The sequence below is a fragment of the Peromyscus californicus genome, unplaced genomic scaffold, assembly GCF_007827085.1.
Source record: "Peromyscus californicus insignis strain IS unplaced genomic scaffold, ASM782708v3 Scaffold_8__1_contigs__length_139910024, whole genome shotgun sequence".
NCBI classification, from domain to species: Eukaryota; Metazoa; Chordata; class Mammalia; order Rodentia; family Cricetidae; genus Peromyscus; species Peromyscus californicus.
Genome location: NW_026294606.1, coordinates 7,031,154 through 7,047,466, shown reverse-complemented (window position 1 = coordinate 7,047,466; position 16,313 = coordinate 7,031,154). Strand labels below are relative to the sequence as shown.

Below are 16,313 nucleotides of genomic sequence, written 5' to 3'. Positions count from 1 at the left end.
GCACCATATTTTCTTTCTTTTTCTGTATGAATGAGTGGGCGTATGCATGCTCATGTGTGGGTGGGCACACATGAAAGCCAGAGGTCAGCCTCTGTTGTCAACCAGTAAGGGTTGTCTGCTTTGGAGTTTTTGAGAGAGAGTCTCTTACTAGGACTCAACTGGTTACCCAGAAAAGCCCCAGGGATCTGCCTGTCTCTTCCTTCCCTGGGGCTTGGATTAGGAGCATGTGCTACCACACGTGCAATTTGTATAGGTTCTGGGGATCGAACTCAGATCCTCACGCTTGCCCACCAAGGGCTTTTATCACCTCAGCCACCTGCACAGCCTTCAGCACCATCTTTCCACTTCCACAGTGTTATTGAGCATGCTTCTCATGCACAAGACATTTGGGGGAGTGTGGAATGACTTACGCAATGCTGGCCTCAAAATACTTGCCCCAGAGGGAAGGAGATCACAGGCAATCACACATAACTCTGTGACCTTTCACCTTTGCAATGTTAGCCTTAAAAATATATGTAGCTCTTTTATTTGTCTGTTCATTTTATGTTCTTGGTGACAAAATAGAAACATTACAACAAAACCGAAATCTTACTGACCTGGTTTTTAGATATTGATCAAAGTTTCGACTTACATTTTCTTATGAACAAAATAAAATGAACTCTGGCCCAAAGAGAGCTACTCTGTTTCTACTCAAATTTGGACCAGGTGGGATTGAGTGCCACTTGCAAAGAGATCTCTCAGCTTGCACACAGGCCTCTTGTGTTGTCTGGAGAGGAACACAGAGTCAATACTTCCTTGGCTGTTATGTCAAGAACTTTTGTCACATGGATGTTTGAATGTCTGGATGTCAGAGAGGAGGCAGAGATGTGACATTGTGCAACCGTAGGTTCCAAGCGTTGGGCCACTAAAGCTCTGCCATGGATTTCCTCTTCCTCTTGCTTTCTTCACTCTCACCCACCAGTGATGAGGGTGTGCTAATCTCTGGCCCCGTCTCTTCCCTCCCTCCCTCTATTTGAACACACCCTTCTAGCTGGATTGTCATTTGTTGCTCTTGTTCTTAAACATTTCTCACTCCCTAATGAGTTTTTTAATTTAATTTTTTTAGGTCTATGAGTGCTTGTCTATCTATCTATCTGTCTATCTATCTATCTATCTATCTATCTATCTATCTATCTATCTGTCTGTCTGTGTGTATGTATACCTATATGTGCACCTGGTACCTGTAGAGGCCAGAAGAGAGCATCGGATCCTCTGGAACTGAAGTTATGAATGGCAGTGAGCCACCATGTGGGTGCTGGGTACTGAACCTGGGTCCTCTGCAACAGCATCAAGTGCTCTTAACTACTGAACATCTCTGAAGCCCCCAAAATCTTGATATAAAAATTCATTAGAAGGACTAGGAAGATGGCTCAGTGGTTAAAGAACTTGCTGCTCTTGCAGAGGACCTGGGTTCAGTTCCCGGCACCCACATGGATGCTCATAGTCCTCTGTAATCCCAGTTACAGGAAATCTGACTCTCCCTTTTGTCCTCCATGGGTGCTGCATGTATGTGGTGTATGGAAATACACACAGACAAAACACCCATACCCAAAAATAAAGAGAAATAGATCTTTAAAAATAGCAAGAAAAATAAAGATTTGTGAAGTTTTTAAAAAGCAACTGGAATTTTCTCTTCTACTGTTAACAGAACAGAATAATAGATGCCAAATTAGCTGATTCTTCTGGTTCCCAGGCCTCTTCACTTGGAGAGGGAAGCCCTGTCACACTGTCTTGGTCTAATTTATCTTTTGCCATCTCAGGACTGCCACAAGGCACTTGTTAAATAATATTCCTGTCAGTGGAGCCTCAGCTTCCCTACCTCCTGGGGAGAACACCCTCTCACACCACCCTAGGTCTGCCCTCAGCCTCCAGGTGTGGCCTTTGCTGTCCTTGTACACAGTCAGGGAGATACCAGGAAAGGACATGAATGGCCTCTATTATTCCTAAACTCAAAAGCTCTTGGGAATTGATGGATAATTTCTGCTGTGTTAGAGGGAAGAATTCAAATCAGTGTTTCCCTCTGATATCATGAGCTTCACTCAAGGGAAGGATTAATCAGATCAGTCGGGTTTCCAGAGTAGGAGAGGCCTGCAGGGAATGAAGAGCCCAGCAGACAGGCAGTGAGTGTCCCCCTCTGCTGTGTAGGGGAGGGGATGCTTTCCCTGCTGAGAAGGGGTGCTCTGGAGCAGCAATGACAGGACAGCTGGGGAGCAGCAGCAGGTGGAGCCCTCTAGGGTCGTAGTGTAGTGGGCCTCAGGCACTGGGTCCTTCAGTCCTAGAGTGACAGCTCCTTTGCAGCCTTAGGTATCAGGAGCGGATCTGACCTGCAGCAATCTGCAGTTCTGCCAGCAGCCAAGGCTTCTTGCAGGCTTTTATCCTTCTCAGCCTCAGTCCCCTCCCGTCTCTCTCTTCCCATTTTCCTAGGCGGTGGCTCTTCTGGGACGTGTCACTTGTGGTTACTGCTCCTGCAGTTGATGTCTGTGACGGCTTTTGCCCACTGCTGGCGTTTCCATCTCTGCCATCACTGCTGTCGCGGGACAGCTACCACAGTCTCTACTGTCACTTAGCTGCCACACCTTCTGTCTTTGCCATGGCCTCTTCACTTCGTGTTACCAGCTCAGCCCACTTGATTCATGACGAATCAAACTAAGCAAGAAAAAAGAGCGCTCAGGAGAAGGCTCACTTTGCAGCAACAGCGGCAGCGGCAGGCAGGAGGGTAAGTGAGGCTGGCTCACGGAGTGGGCCCACAAGTCTATGTAGCCAGATCACCTCTGGGCATAGTGTCGCCACCCTCTCTTTATCATGAAACCATGGCCCTAGTCAGGCAGGGAAGTAAGTAAAAGAATACAGTGGGAGCTAGGTATTCCGTCATGGTAACAAGACTGTTCATGCCCACTCATAGGCATAGAGAGGGCATAGAGTTACCAGAGCCCCACCTGGGATTGTACCTGCCACTGCCTTCTGCCCCGAGCTGTGCGTGATACTGGAGGTGGTCCAGTATATAGGAAGTATCTATATAAGTGGTTCCCAACCTTCCTCAATGCTGTGACTCCCAACCATAAAATTAATTTTATTGCTACCTCATAACTGTAATTTTGCTACTGTTATGAATTATAACATAAGCATCTGATATGCAGAATATCTGATATGTGATCCTCCCAAAGGGGCCGAGACCCACAGGTTGAGAGCCACTGAAGTAGAATTACTGAGAGTGATACTTCCTGATGCAGTCTCCAGTGCGGTCACTAAAAGAAGGAAGAAAGGAGTGACAGGTTTATAAAAGGGAGCGGACACGAAATTACCCTTCGGCTGGGCTTTGTTAGAGACAGTCTGTGACCGCAGTCATCTGTGTCTTCTCCTCAGTTGATCAGGCCTCGAAGCAGCGGAGTGTTAGAAGAGAGCCAACCCCATGCCATAGGCAGCAGCATGGTGGGACCTTGAAGGGTGAGCCTTCAATTTCAGAGAACAAATGGGTCTCTGTCTCTTAAAAGTTTTCTTCTGGAGATGAGAGAAGCTCCATGTTATGTGATCTAGCTTGACCTGACCTATGTGCCGGAAGTCAAGAAGGCACTAGTAAAGCTGTAATTGAAGGTTGCCTTTGGTCTAGGAATTGAGGGAGGGGGTTGCTCATGTCGGCGTGTGAGAGGGGAACTGCAAGGCCACAGTGTAGTCCACTTTCTTATCAACTCTGTCAGAAAGACAGTCAGACAGTCAGTCAGACAGACAGACAGACACAGAGAGAGAGAGAGACAGACAGAGAGAGAGAGAGAGAGAGAGAGAGAGAGAGAGAGAGAGAGAGCGCTACAGGGGGGTAGTCTGATTGCTGACGTAAAATTTTCTTGTAGATAGGCTTTGTTATAAAAAAGAGATCTTCATGGCCACAGGCAGCTGTCCATGATCAGGCCTTGAAATGAGAGAGGATTAGAAGAAAGGGAACACCATACCAAAGGCAGCATGGTACAAGCCTTAAAGGGAGAGACTCCAGTTCTGAAGAACAAAGAAGTCTTCTGAGTCAAGGTAACTAAAGATTCTGGGATCTAACAGTAATTATTCATGATAGGGTGGGATGTTTTCATGATGCACCTTTTTGGGTTTTGTTGTTGATGTTGTTGTTGTTGTTGTTGTTTGTTTTTTTAAGTCAGCCACACTCCTATAAGTAACCCTTCCCCCATGCTTCTATAAGTAAGCCCAATAAACTCTCTGGTTCACCGAGTGGGACCTGGAAGCATCATTCCTTCAGTCTGTTAGTGGGGCTTGATCTGGGGTGAATACACATTTATTCCCATCTCCCCAGGAAAGCCACACAACACTGAAGCTCCACCTTCAGGAGCCAGAGTCCTGCCCAGCAGCAAGGAGCTGTGGTTATCGTGCGGCTTCCTAGAAAGCTAGTGGTGGCATGAGGCTTATCCAAAGGGCTGTTCGATGGGCAGTCCTTAGTTCAAGGAAGCCAAAACCAGGGGAGAGCCAAAGGGCTGTTCATGAGGGGCACACATTGCCCCATTCTCCAAAGTCTTGGCTTATTTACAGGGAAAAATGTCCATCATAAGTACTCACAATATTAACAGTGATTTTAATAGTGTTTAATAGCACTTTAACAATGTTAAACACCTACTCAGAACTTGAACAAAAGTGATCCTCAGTCTGTCCTAACTGGTAGAGGCCTAGTGGGATGAGGTTTGAAACTTACACTGGAGAGGGGACAAGCATGAGTGATGACCTCTGGTGTCTAAAACACTGGTTCTCAACCTGTGGGTCATGACCCCTTGGGTTGAACAACAACAGGGGTCACCTAAGACTGTTGGAAAACAAATATTTACATTATGATTCATAACAATAGCAAAATTACAGTTATGAAGTAACAACAAAAATAATTTTATGGTTAGGGGTCACTTGTATTAAAGGGTCGCAATATTAGGAAGGTTGAGAAACACTGGTCTAAAACCAATTAAACTCCACTAAGGAGTCATTGGTGGTTGGGGACTAAGATATCTCCAGTGTGCACTGTGAGGATTCATTGGTGGCTCTTAGGCTCTGTTCCTCCAGCCTTGCCTCCATTTGATGTATCCTGAGCATTCATGATTGCATGAAATGTGAGGATCAGATCCTATCTTTACTCTTGGAGAAACAAAATATTCATATATACAGACAGAGATCTGGGGCATGATCAGAGAAGTGATTTGCTGAGAAGAATGAGCCTGCACACCCACGTGCATGGCTTGCTGAGGGGGTGGGGGGGTGAGGGGGGTGGGGGGGGGTCAGGAGCTGTGATGGCAAGCAGAAAAATGAGAAGGAACTAGAAAACAAAAATCCAAAGGTTTTGCAATAAGGTCTTGGCATCACAGTCTTACAGACTACCACATTCCGTATTAATCAGGAGATGTGAAAATGATCCCTTTCCAAGCTGAGAATTCTGGATCTGCTGTTGGATAAAACCCTGAGCCATTGACTATTTTCAAGTCTGGGCATGGCCAAAAGCAGCTTGGAGGCTGCTCCATCTCTCCTTGCAGGACTCAGGAAAATCTGATTAGGAAGCACTTCCTGTGCAGCCAGGTGAGAGGAGATGCTGCTCCTTCCGGTTTCCGTTGGAAGGAGTCATGGCCAGCTGTTGATACTGAGGCAGGAAGAGCCAAAAGCAGGGGGAGGCCAGGGCAAGTCTGGGAGGAAAGTCAGACTTGGGGATGTCAGATGAGGCTGCGCTGGGCATGGAGGACAGAGGAGCCTGGAGTCTGAAGCAGGGTCAGTACTGCAGGAGACATCTGATCGAAGCACTGTGGGAAAACTGGGGCTTGGGGTTAGATTCAAGGGCAGGCAGAGCTTGTTAGGAATCAGCACCAGCTTGCAGGACAGATCCTTGGCTGATGGGGAAAAATAAATCTCTTCCATGGGACGAAAGGCCAGAACACCACCTGAGGCCAAGTCTACCCTCATCTTTCACCTTCTAGAAATTTCTACTGCATCTGGTCTTAAGGGCCCAGCCATCTAGTGTCTGTTCTAGGCCTATGAATGTCAGGGATGTGGGAGGGAGTCCACAAGGGCCCACATTTCAGCGTGGCAGTGGCCTGAATTTGCTGCCTTGCTGTGTAGCTGCTGAGTAGGGCTGGGAAGCCAGCCGCCTCTAGCCATTTGCACCCGAGCTTTTACATTAATAAAAGCCCTTTATTTCCAGAATGTTTCACATGCTTCTGTTATGGAATTTGTAATAATCACGTGCTGAAGTATCACAAAACCAAATTGGAAAAACCCATGTAGCCAGTAGTTGAGGGTGCTGTTAGGGCTTCCGGATAGCTCTCTGTGCCAAAGTGACCTCCCTCCATGGTATAGATGTTTCTAGACAAGCTTCTCAAGATACTAGGGCACTCTCTTTCCCATGTCTGGGCTCCCAGAGATGCAGGACTGGCTGACCTTTCACATTCCATCTCTACATTAAGAGTGAAAGTTGTAAAATGGTCTTGGAGTTGTTTGTTTTGTTTTGATTTATATTGTTTTTTGGGATGAAAACAGCCGCCAAAAAATAAGACCGTATGATATTTGACCCAAACAAGCCAGGTAGTTAAGCACAGTGTTTATATGTGTGTTCTCTTCCCTTTTCCTCCTTTGCCTAGAGGCATGCTTTCAGATAATTCCTGCACTTCAGAATATATGATTCCACCAGAAAAGGGGTGGACAGTCTAGTGCCTACTGCGATGTGCTTCATCCTTGTCATTTTGATGGCTCTGGATTCTAATGTCCTCCCGTGACCTTGAATGTCCATGGAAGGGGTTACCTTACCAGCCCGATGTTTGCAGCCTCAGCCCAGAACCTATAGAAGGCCATCTAGGAATCTGGCCTTGGCTGCTGGGAATGGCAAGAGTATTTGGTAAAGAATAACCCTACCTTCATCCGGGATAAGCATTTGTCCTCAGTGGAATATCTGACTCCAGCCTGTGCTAGTCATTCCCAAGAAGCTCACTGCTGACAGGAGTTCAATCAAGTATTACAAGTATGGAAATCAGCGTGGGTGTTCCTCAAAAAGATAGAATTAACCAGACCTGCTAGTATGTACCTTTAATCCAGTACTCAGAAGGCAGAGGCAGGCAGATCACTGTGAGTTCAAAGTCAGCCAAGTCTACATAGTGAGTTCCAGGTTAGACAGAGTCACATGGTGAGACCCTGTCTCAAGCCAAACAACAACAACAACAACAAAGAAAACAACAACAAAAAGCTGGAGATAGATCAACCGTGGGATCCAGCTATAACCCTTAGCACATACTCAAAATACGCTAAATCCTACCACACAGACATGGGCTCATCCACGTTCATTGCTCTATTCACAATAGCCAGGAAATGAAAACAGACTAGATGTGCATCAGCTGATAAATGGACAATAAAAACACTGCATATTTTCACAATGGAATAGTATTCAGCTGTTAAGAAAAATGAAATTATGAAACTTGCAGGCAAATAGGTGGGGCTGGAAGTAATCATTATGAATGAGGTAACTGAGACCCAAAAATTCAAGTGTCCCATGTTCTCTGTCCTGGGTGGACTCTTAAGTTTTGGGTCACTCATTTTCATACATTTCATCCACTTCATGTCTACAGGATCATCCCCCTCTTCTCTCTAATTAATTCCATTTTCCTAGTCAGAGTTCAGCACAACTTTCATTATGTAGCTGTCTGTAGGTGGATTTTGTCCTGCAATCCAGCTCCCAAATAACCACACAGAGACCTATTATTAATTATAAATGCTCAACTGATAGCTTAGGCTTGTTACTAACTAGCTCTTACAACTTAAATTAACCCATATCTTTTAATCTATGTTCTTTTACATGGCTCAAATACCTTTACTTTGTAAAGGCTATGCTGCTTCCTCTCCCTCTAGCTAGTGACTCCACCCTTCTTCCCAGCCTTCTCTTAGTCTGATTCTCCTACCTAACCTCTTCCTGCCTAGCTACTGGCCAGTTAGCTCTTTATTAAATCAATGAGAGCAGCACATCTTCACAATGTACAAAAGGATTATTCCACAGCAGCTGTCTACTATGAGCAAAACTCAGAGTTTTCTGAATAGCCCACAATAGCAAGACCAGTGGCTAGAAAACACCTCCTGACCTTGAAGCTCATGGTAGAACTCAAGGAAAGACCCCACCCTTCTGGAGTTGCTGGGTGAGGAAGGGTATGATCAATAGGAAAATCCAAAGCCCCCTTTTATAAGGAGGTCACCTCCAGTTGTGAGTGGACAGAGGGGTCACTCACGTGCAGAGAAATGTAGCTTGTTTTGGGTATCCTCATGCCACTCTTTCTGCTTTTCCTGTTAGCTTAGAGGGTGTGTCTAGCAGCCGAAATGAGCCGTGAAATGTGTTTGTTACACGGCATAGCACAGCAGGTAGAAATAAGCTCCATCCATAAATTAATTCCATTGTAGTGACAAAGCATTCAGACACCAGGAGGCTGTGGCTGGCAAGCCTGAAGACCAACTGTGTGTAATTAAAACAGAGGAGTTCTCCTTTTCAGGGATACGAGCCAAAAAAGCAAATAAAATGAATGTTCAAAATGGATTTTCTTTCCCAATTAGTTCAAGAAAATGCTAATTAGGTGAGTATATTAATGAATCATGTTTCTAAAACAATAAAGCTGGGTACCTCGTGCCCCTCCGGTCACAGGCACTCTGATGTCTCTGGGGTCCAGCATCCACAGTTAGTCTCTTCCTCACAAAACAAGCAGTAAAACCACTCTGACCTCTCTTCTGACTCTGCATCTGACTTTAAGGGAAATCTAGACATCCAAACAAGAGACACTCCAGCTGGCTCCAGCATAAACTGCTTTAGTTTGTGATCTGCCACCCAGTGAACACACATTACACAATCACACATGCACACACACACCATACACGTATACATACATCGCACAAACACACACACACGCACACACTCATACATACTAAACACATAATACACATACATGCACACACATATACACACACCATACCACCCACACACACATACATACATACATACACACACCACACAAACAACACACACACACACACACACACACACACACACACACACACACACACACACACATTCACTTTAGTTTTGTCATAAGTGCTAGATAGTGGTGGGCTCAGTGAGAAGGGAACAGGGTGACTAGTGTCCTGTCTGGGGACACTAGACACTGGGGAGATAGACACTGAATTTCGATTAGGAACACTAGAGTTTCTCAAATACTGTGAGGTCACTCACACTCATATTTTCTGGTTTCTGTTTCTCCATGGCTAGAAGGGAACATGCCCCACATTCCTTACAGTAATAAAACAGTGTTATTTTAAGAAAAGAGCAATATGAGATAGCTAGAAGCAATATACTTATATATTTAATATACACTTATTGGATAAATTTATGACTTAAAATATTAATGTTATGACCATGAAATACTACTACAAAATCATGATTAGCATAAATCTTATTCAACATGAGGCATGAAGTCTATGAGTATTTCTGAAAATCCACAGAGACATTCTGGGCCTTTCTCCTTACCATGGGTGGTAAAGATGTGTTCATTTCCCAGGGTTCTCTGGGTGACTGCAAGGACCCCTCTCTCTACTGTCACTAAGGGCAGTTTGTATATTCGAATTCTGTAACTAAAAAACCGTTGGGGGAGGATTACCTTAGTTTGTCGTAACTTACTCTGGCCACTAAGGTTGAGTTTCACGGTATTGAAAACTATGACTTCCTTCTCTATTTGGAAATAATTGTTCAGGCAAACAACATCAGCATGCCAGTGTTTACCAGAACGGCAGCTGGGGTATTGTGGAAGGATTTTCACCCCCATACAGACTGGAATCACAAAGCCTTAATGCTTCAAAACAAGTCTACCGGTTAGTGAGTATGAAAGACTCGCGGCTCACTGCTGCTTCCGGTTGCCCCACCTGGTGGTCTATTTGGCATAAAATGGAAACATCTATGGCTGCATGCACTGAGGTACCTAGCCCACCCATGTGGCTGGAAACAGCACCAGGAACCAACCTTGTGGTTCAAAAGACTTGGTAAGAAACTGTATGGAAGGTGGGATTTTTAGGGACCATCTCAGACCTCACAGCTGTAAGTGCTTTTTTCTGTGTGGTGCCTTGCTGTCCAGGTGCTGTGAAGGTGACCCCAAGTGTGGTAGCTGTGCACCCTCGTCAAGGATCAGGCCAGGGAAGTCTGTCTTTTCCTAGAAACCAGACAACATTGCCAGGGCTTAAAGAATAGAATCCCAGAGGTAGCACAGTTTTCCTGTTGCTATTATAAAATGCCCTGACTTTTGTGTTTTAAGGGATTTTTGTTTGTTTGTTTGTTTGTTTGTTTTGCTTAAGGGAGACAGGATTTGTTTAGGCTGCAGATCTGAGCCTACCACAGTGGAGTCAGAGCAGCAAAGGCTTAAGCTTGCAATGCAACCAGGTGCAATACAAGTCAAAAAGCAGAGTGGCCCCCCGGAGCCTCAACACCACGGTATTGTCATCAAGCACTGCTAAAGGGACATGCAGGCTTCTACACCCACACTTGGTAAATCCCAAGTGTTTGTGGTAATTTTTCTAGAAAGTGCCCTGGCCCTTTTGGGAAAAGACTGTCCAGTTCGTCAGTAGTAACTCGCCGTGATTCTGACAAAAGCCCCAGGATTATGACTAATCTGTAACTGTTTCTGTCTATGTGGCCTTTGAGTCATAGATGACTACAGTTAGCAGCCACAACCTGAGGAAATGGGGAGTGTGGGCCCAGCTGAGTGGCCGGATTTCTCAATGGTACTGGCTGTGCCATATTACTCCTTATAGCAAAGATAAGGACCTAGGAGTTTTTATACAGTATTATAAACTGATGGAAATCTGGCATTTCTGGATGCAGGACTTTCACTTAAACACAAATTTGGGAAGGTGGAGGGCAGCTTGGAACTATTCTTCCATGGAACAGATAATGTAAAACTTGACATTGTTTTTCTTCTATGAAGGAAGACTGACCCTGTGTGGAATGGCCAAAATAGAAAAAATGAAGTTAATTGCCTGTTCCCTAAGTTTACACCGCCTAGACGGCATGTGTGGACATGAAAGTCCATGTGGAACAATTGGATACATCGAGACAACTAAGGTAAGACCTGGAGGATTCCTGAAGGGTGTGGGACTGCAAGAGCTCCCTATCCCCGGAATGTGCAGCCTGATGGGGTATGGCCCGTTTATACTGAGAGTATAAGGTAAAGTGGGTCATTTCACACACACACAAAGGGCGGCTGCCTTTCTGTCTGACAAGTTTGAAGACACAGGGGAGAAAAAGAAAGAAAAATGAAAAGCAGAGAGTGATGAAGATTTGTGCTGAGCTCACCTTCTCCTCAAGACCAGGATCCCAATCGAGGAACAGGGCAGCCCACAGTGGCCACCTCTTCTCAGCTCAGTTCACCTAAGCAAGGCAATCTGTCTTGGCCATGCCCCACAGGCTGCCTCTGGTGTGGTTCTAGAGCTTTTCAAGTTCCACAACGGAGATTAACCACCACCCTGCCACCAGCTTTCAATCAGTGTGGGTAAAGAGAAAGCAGGGGCTGCCTCTGTCTGAAAGACCTGTGGAAGAAGTAAAGCCACACACCCCATTGTACTAACGACAGCCTTTGCCATGAGGACCTCAGCGGTATAAGTTTCTTGCAGATGTGACCATTACCCTTAGTGTTGGAGAGAGCTAAGTTGGCCTGGGGTACCACAGGCCTTGGTTATTCAGCAGTCATTACCAAGGCCATTTCCGTCTCGTAGAAACATGGCTGGACAGATTCCCAGCCTCCATTTCAATAAAGTGCAACTTTACTGCTGTATTCTAACCTGTGGGACATCTGTGGACCATAACTTTCTAGGCCTGGCCAGGAAATCACTCACCCGTCCCTGAGCCCCCCTCCTCCATCTACCTGCAAGTGGAATGCCAATGTCCAGGGCAACTATGGAGGAAGGTACAAGAAGAAGACCACAGAGCACGGGCAGCCTGGACTCCTGGATGAATCCTTCCAGTGAGTACTGTACTCTGAGAGTAAGACGTAAAATTCAGCTGCTGAAGTGACTGTGCTAGTTCATCACAGCGGCTAGCGGCACGGGTCAGTGTCTGCCTAGGTCCGAAAGTCATGCTTGGGGTGCGGGAGTTCTCAGCAGCCTTTGATGTTTCCCCTAATTAGTTAAACCAGCCACTGTGGCTCTGGAACCAGTGTCTGCAAATGAATAAATAAATCATGGGCAAAAAAACACTGGACAAACAACAATCAGACCTGCCAGAAGTATGTGCCCTGGAGGGCAGTGTTGGGCAAGATGGTAGAGTAGCTCCTCCCCCGGGCTCCTTTGTGCAGAAACAGCCTGAAGCAGCCGGGGATGTATTCTCGGGAAGTGAGACCTCCAGCTCTTGGTGGCAGTTCACAAGAGGCCCGGAAAGAGAGTGGCCAGCCCATCTCTACTGTCTAGTGGCTGAGCAGGGAGGAAGGAAACAGAGGGAGGCGACAGTGCCAGTAATTAATTTAGGATCAGGGCAGTGCACACCCTGGGATTGGATGGCTGGGACAAGGGGGAGGGGCATCTGCCACCTTCTCCATCTTTCCAGGGAACTTGTATCCAGGTGCAAATTTTTGAACAATAAATAGCATGGCTCATATAATATAGAATGACTATGTGCCAAAGATCATTAACTAAATAATGAGAGGCCCAGTAAGATGCTGAGTGTGCTTATGACTTTATTTTGAAAAACAGGAGATATACAGTTGGCCACAAAGAACATTCTGAAATGAACTCACTGTTAGATAGAAAACTGGAAGAGATTGAAAACAATAAACTATAACCTCTTTTTATTTATTTTTAACCAGATGAGATCTACATGCTGCATATAACTCAGGGTCTAATTGTGCGTGGGGGGAGCTAAACACAGATCCACTCACCATGTCACTCATGAATGCCCACAGATGTCTGTCAAACAGTACTCTCTTGTAATGTGAGGGAACGTGATGCTGCCTCTCAGCTTTATTTCTAAGTTTTAAAAGATTTTTTTGCTAATAGTCCTCCTGTTTTTGGATCATAGAAAATCTTCATAGACCATTCTCAGTCATGGGAAATGGCTGGTTTCATTCTGTATTAGTCTGATTATTTTCAAAAGTGGCTTTAAGTCACCATAAAATTACCCTTCAGCGTGCAGACTGGGAAACTCCCAAGGCCCAGACTTGACTTCTGTCTGGAAATTTCGTTGAGGTGTCTGAGACTGGGCTTTACAGGTGCCATTATTTGATCATCTAATCCCAAACCTAGAAGTCAAATCCCTGAGTGCCCAACTGATGCCACAGGCAATGCCTATTGATAGGAACTTTACTGTCTAGAGGATGGCCCGGTTCTATGCCCTCTGGTCTCTGTAAACACTGAGCCCACATGCTAACCATGGTTCTCCCAAGCATGGCTTCTCATAACTTAAAGGCAGCCAGTCCTCATGACTGTCCAGATCAGGCCTTAGCTGCACAGGTGACTGGTGAAAGTCAAATTCAGAACAAATAGAATGGAATTTCCACTAAAGCTTTGCAAATAACTGCACCATTGTGCAAAGTGGAGCATCTATCTAAGTGAAATCATGAGCCTTCTTCGGGTTCTGCGGTGCTAGAGACTCAGGTACCATCACAAGCCTTGTGGTTTAGGGTTCCAAGATTGTACTTCTTCACACATCCTCCTGAAATAGGGTGTTGACAAATACACAGAGCTACAGTTAGCTTTCTCCTGTGCATAAGCTCTGTCCTCTATGGTGACTTTTACCCCACTAAGCCATGGATAAGCCGCTGCTTCCATGGAACTGTTTCAGGACTAGCAGTTCCCAACCTGTGGGTCACGACCATTTGGGGGTCACATGTCAGATATCCTGCATATCAGATATTTACATTATGATTCATAGCAGTAGCAAAATTACAGTTATGAAGTAGCAATAAATAATGTTATGGTTGGGGGTCACCACACCATGAGCAACTGTATTAAGGGCTGCAGCATTAGGAAGGTTGAGAAACATTGTCTAGACTAAAGAACTCCTCAAGTTCTGACCAGTCCCTGGCACAGTCTAAATGAAGGCAGTCTTACTCTCTGAAGCTCGCACCAGGAAGGTGGGTGTGAAGCTTCAGTCATCACTGGTACCCAGGGTCATCCTTTTCTAGAAACTCAAGCCTGTGCTTCCTCCCTGAAGTTGCTGGAGGTCTGTGGAATTCATGAAAGCTCCGAGGACAGTGAAATCATCTAGAGGAAGCAGTGTATGACTGTGGATTTGCAGTGAATAATTGTTCTGGTTAGTTTTTTTTTTTTTTTAATAAATTTGACACAGCTGGGGGTTCTCAAACTGTGGGTCGAGACCCCCTTTGGAGTTGCATATCTGATATTCTGCATATCAGGTATTGATATTATGATTCATAACAGTAGCAAGATTACAATTATGAAGTAGCAATGAAAATAATTTTATGGTTGGGGGTCACCACAACATGAGGAACTGTATTAAAGGGTCCCGGGATTAAGAAGATTGAGGAATCACTGACCTGGAGTCATCTGGGAAGAGAAACTTAATTGAGAAAATGTCTCCATCAGATTGGCCTCTAGGCAATTCTGTGGGGCATTTTCTTGATAAATTATTGATGTGGGAGGGAATGCCATCCTTGGACAGGTGGTCCTGGATCGTATAAGAAAGCAGGATTAGCAAGCCAAGGAGTAAGCCACCGAGTAGCACTCTTCTGGCCTCTATACCAAGGGTTCTCTTGAGTGTCCTTTTGGCTTCCCCTGATGATGGCCTGTAACCTGTAGGTTGAATAAACCCTTCCCTCCTCAAGTTGTCTTTGGTCATGTTTTATCACAACAACAGAAAGCAAAATATGACAATAAAATCAAAATAAAGGAGGGCTAGATGATCTGTTGGGATCCAATATTCATTTTCTAAGAATCTAATTGATGTTCTGTCTTGGGCAGGGACACATTGTGGTCAGTGAAAGTATTAAAAAATATCTGAGATATCCCAATATCTTCTATGAAGTTTATTCCTTCTTAAACGTTGTTGATATTTTACCCACATACACTTACTCTTTTATTTGACAAGTAAGTTTTTGTTATTCAGCTTTTATAACAACATCAAATCAACTTACAAATACCCAAAGCGGACCTAATTCTTTCTAGATTTTCTTTCTCTCTAAGATTACAAAACAAATATTTGTGAATTCCCATGGTAACTTTGAGACATCAAAAGATTCTTAGATATGAAAGGTACCCTGACTTTTTCCCTATAAATTCTGCTCTGATTTCAGGGTGGCTAAGTGATGAATTAGGAGAGATCTGTGCACTCATGACTGTAGCAATAGCTTGCCTGCCAATTAGACTGACTGTGCCATATTTGATGACTATTGAAGAAGGTGGCAGAAATTCCTGGAACCTTAGCTCATTAGTAATCAAGGGCATGATGAAGTCATGAAGCACAGAAAACCGTTCCGGTGAGAACCAGAATTCTTACCATCTAGTAGATAAACAGATGCACAAAATAGCCTTGTCTTGCTCCCATAGGAGCCCCAAATGCCTTCAGATCAAGTTACCACGTGATCAATACATAAGCACATATATGGTCTCTCTCTTAGCCTAGCCTGGAACTTACTATGTAGCCCAGGCTAGCCATTAACTTTTAGTGATCCTCCTGCCTCAGTGTTCTGAGTGCTGGGATTACAGATATGAACCACCACATCTGGATCCATTTATCTTTTTAACAGGGAGCTCCAAGTCTCATTCTTATAATATCAGACCGTAAAGTACAGATTCTCATGTTCTTCTGTTTCTTAAACTCAGGGGTGTTTGCTGTTAAGCCACGTTGTAGCCCAACTTTCTTAAAATCTGCAAATGAGTTCCACCTTAAAGAAAGAGTGAGGAAGACGGGAAGGAGGAAATAAAGGAGGGAGGAAGGGAAGAAGGGAAGAAGGTATGTAGGAAGGGAAGGAGGAAGAGAAGGAAGGAGGGAAGGAAGGAGAGAAGAAAGAGGGGGGGAAAACAGGAAGTGGGGAGGGAGTTGAAAATTCCCCATCAAATGCTAGCATTCATGCAGACCCCGAAGCTTGGAGGATTGTAGACTATGACTCCCAACAGTCATTAGTGTGTCTTCAACACTTTCTCCATGTAGCAAAAAGGAACTATTAAACTATTAAATAGTTATTTATTTATATATTAATTAAGCCGGCCTGATGTGGTTCTCTTTGTTTGTATCTACTGTGATTCTCTAACAAACGCCGGGATTTTCTAAATCTGACTCGTTTAATCTA

General features: G+C 44.8%; 1 long non-coding RNA gene across 2 annotated transcripts in view; it reads left to right on the top strand.

The window, feature by feature from the left end:
- The window catches only part of LOC128104467 (uncharacterized), a 72,164-nt gene extending 57,329 nt beyond the window's left edge, over positions 1-14,835 (top strand). The window contains exons 2-5 of one of the 2 annotated variants that reach the window (XR_008216015.1): positions 2,464-2,755; positions 3,885-4,056; positions 11,001-11,137; positions 11,886-14,835. This is a non-coding gene — a long non-coding RNA (uncharacterized LOC128104467). Of the gene's footprint in view, positions 1-2,463; positions 2,756-3,884; positions 4,057-11,000 lie in introns of both variants that reach the window. The other variant, XR_008216014.1, reaches the window with a different exon arrangement.
- The last annotated feature ends 1,478 nt before the right edge of the window (positions 14,836-16,313 follow it).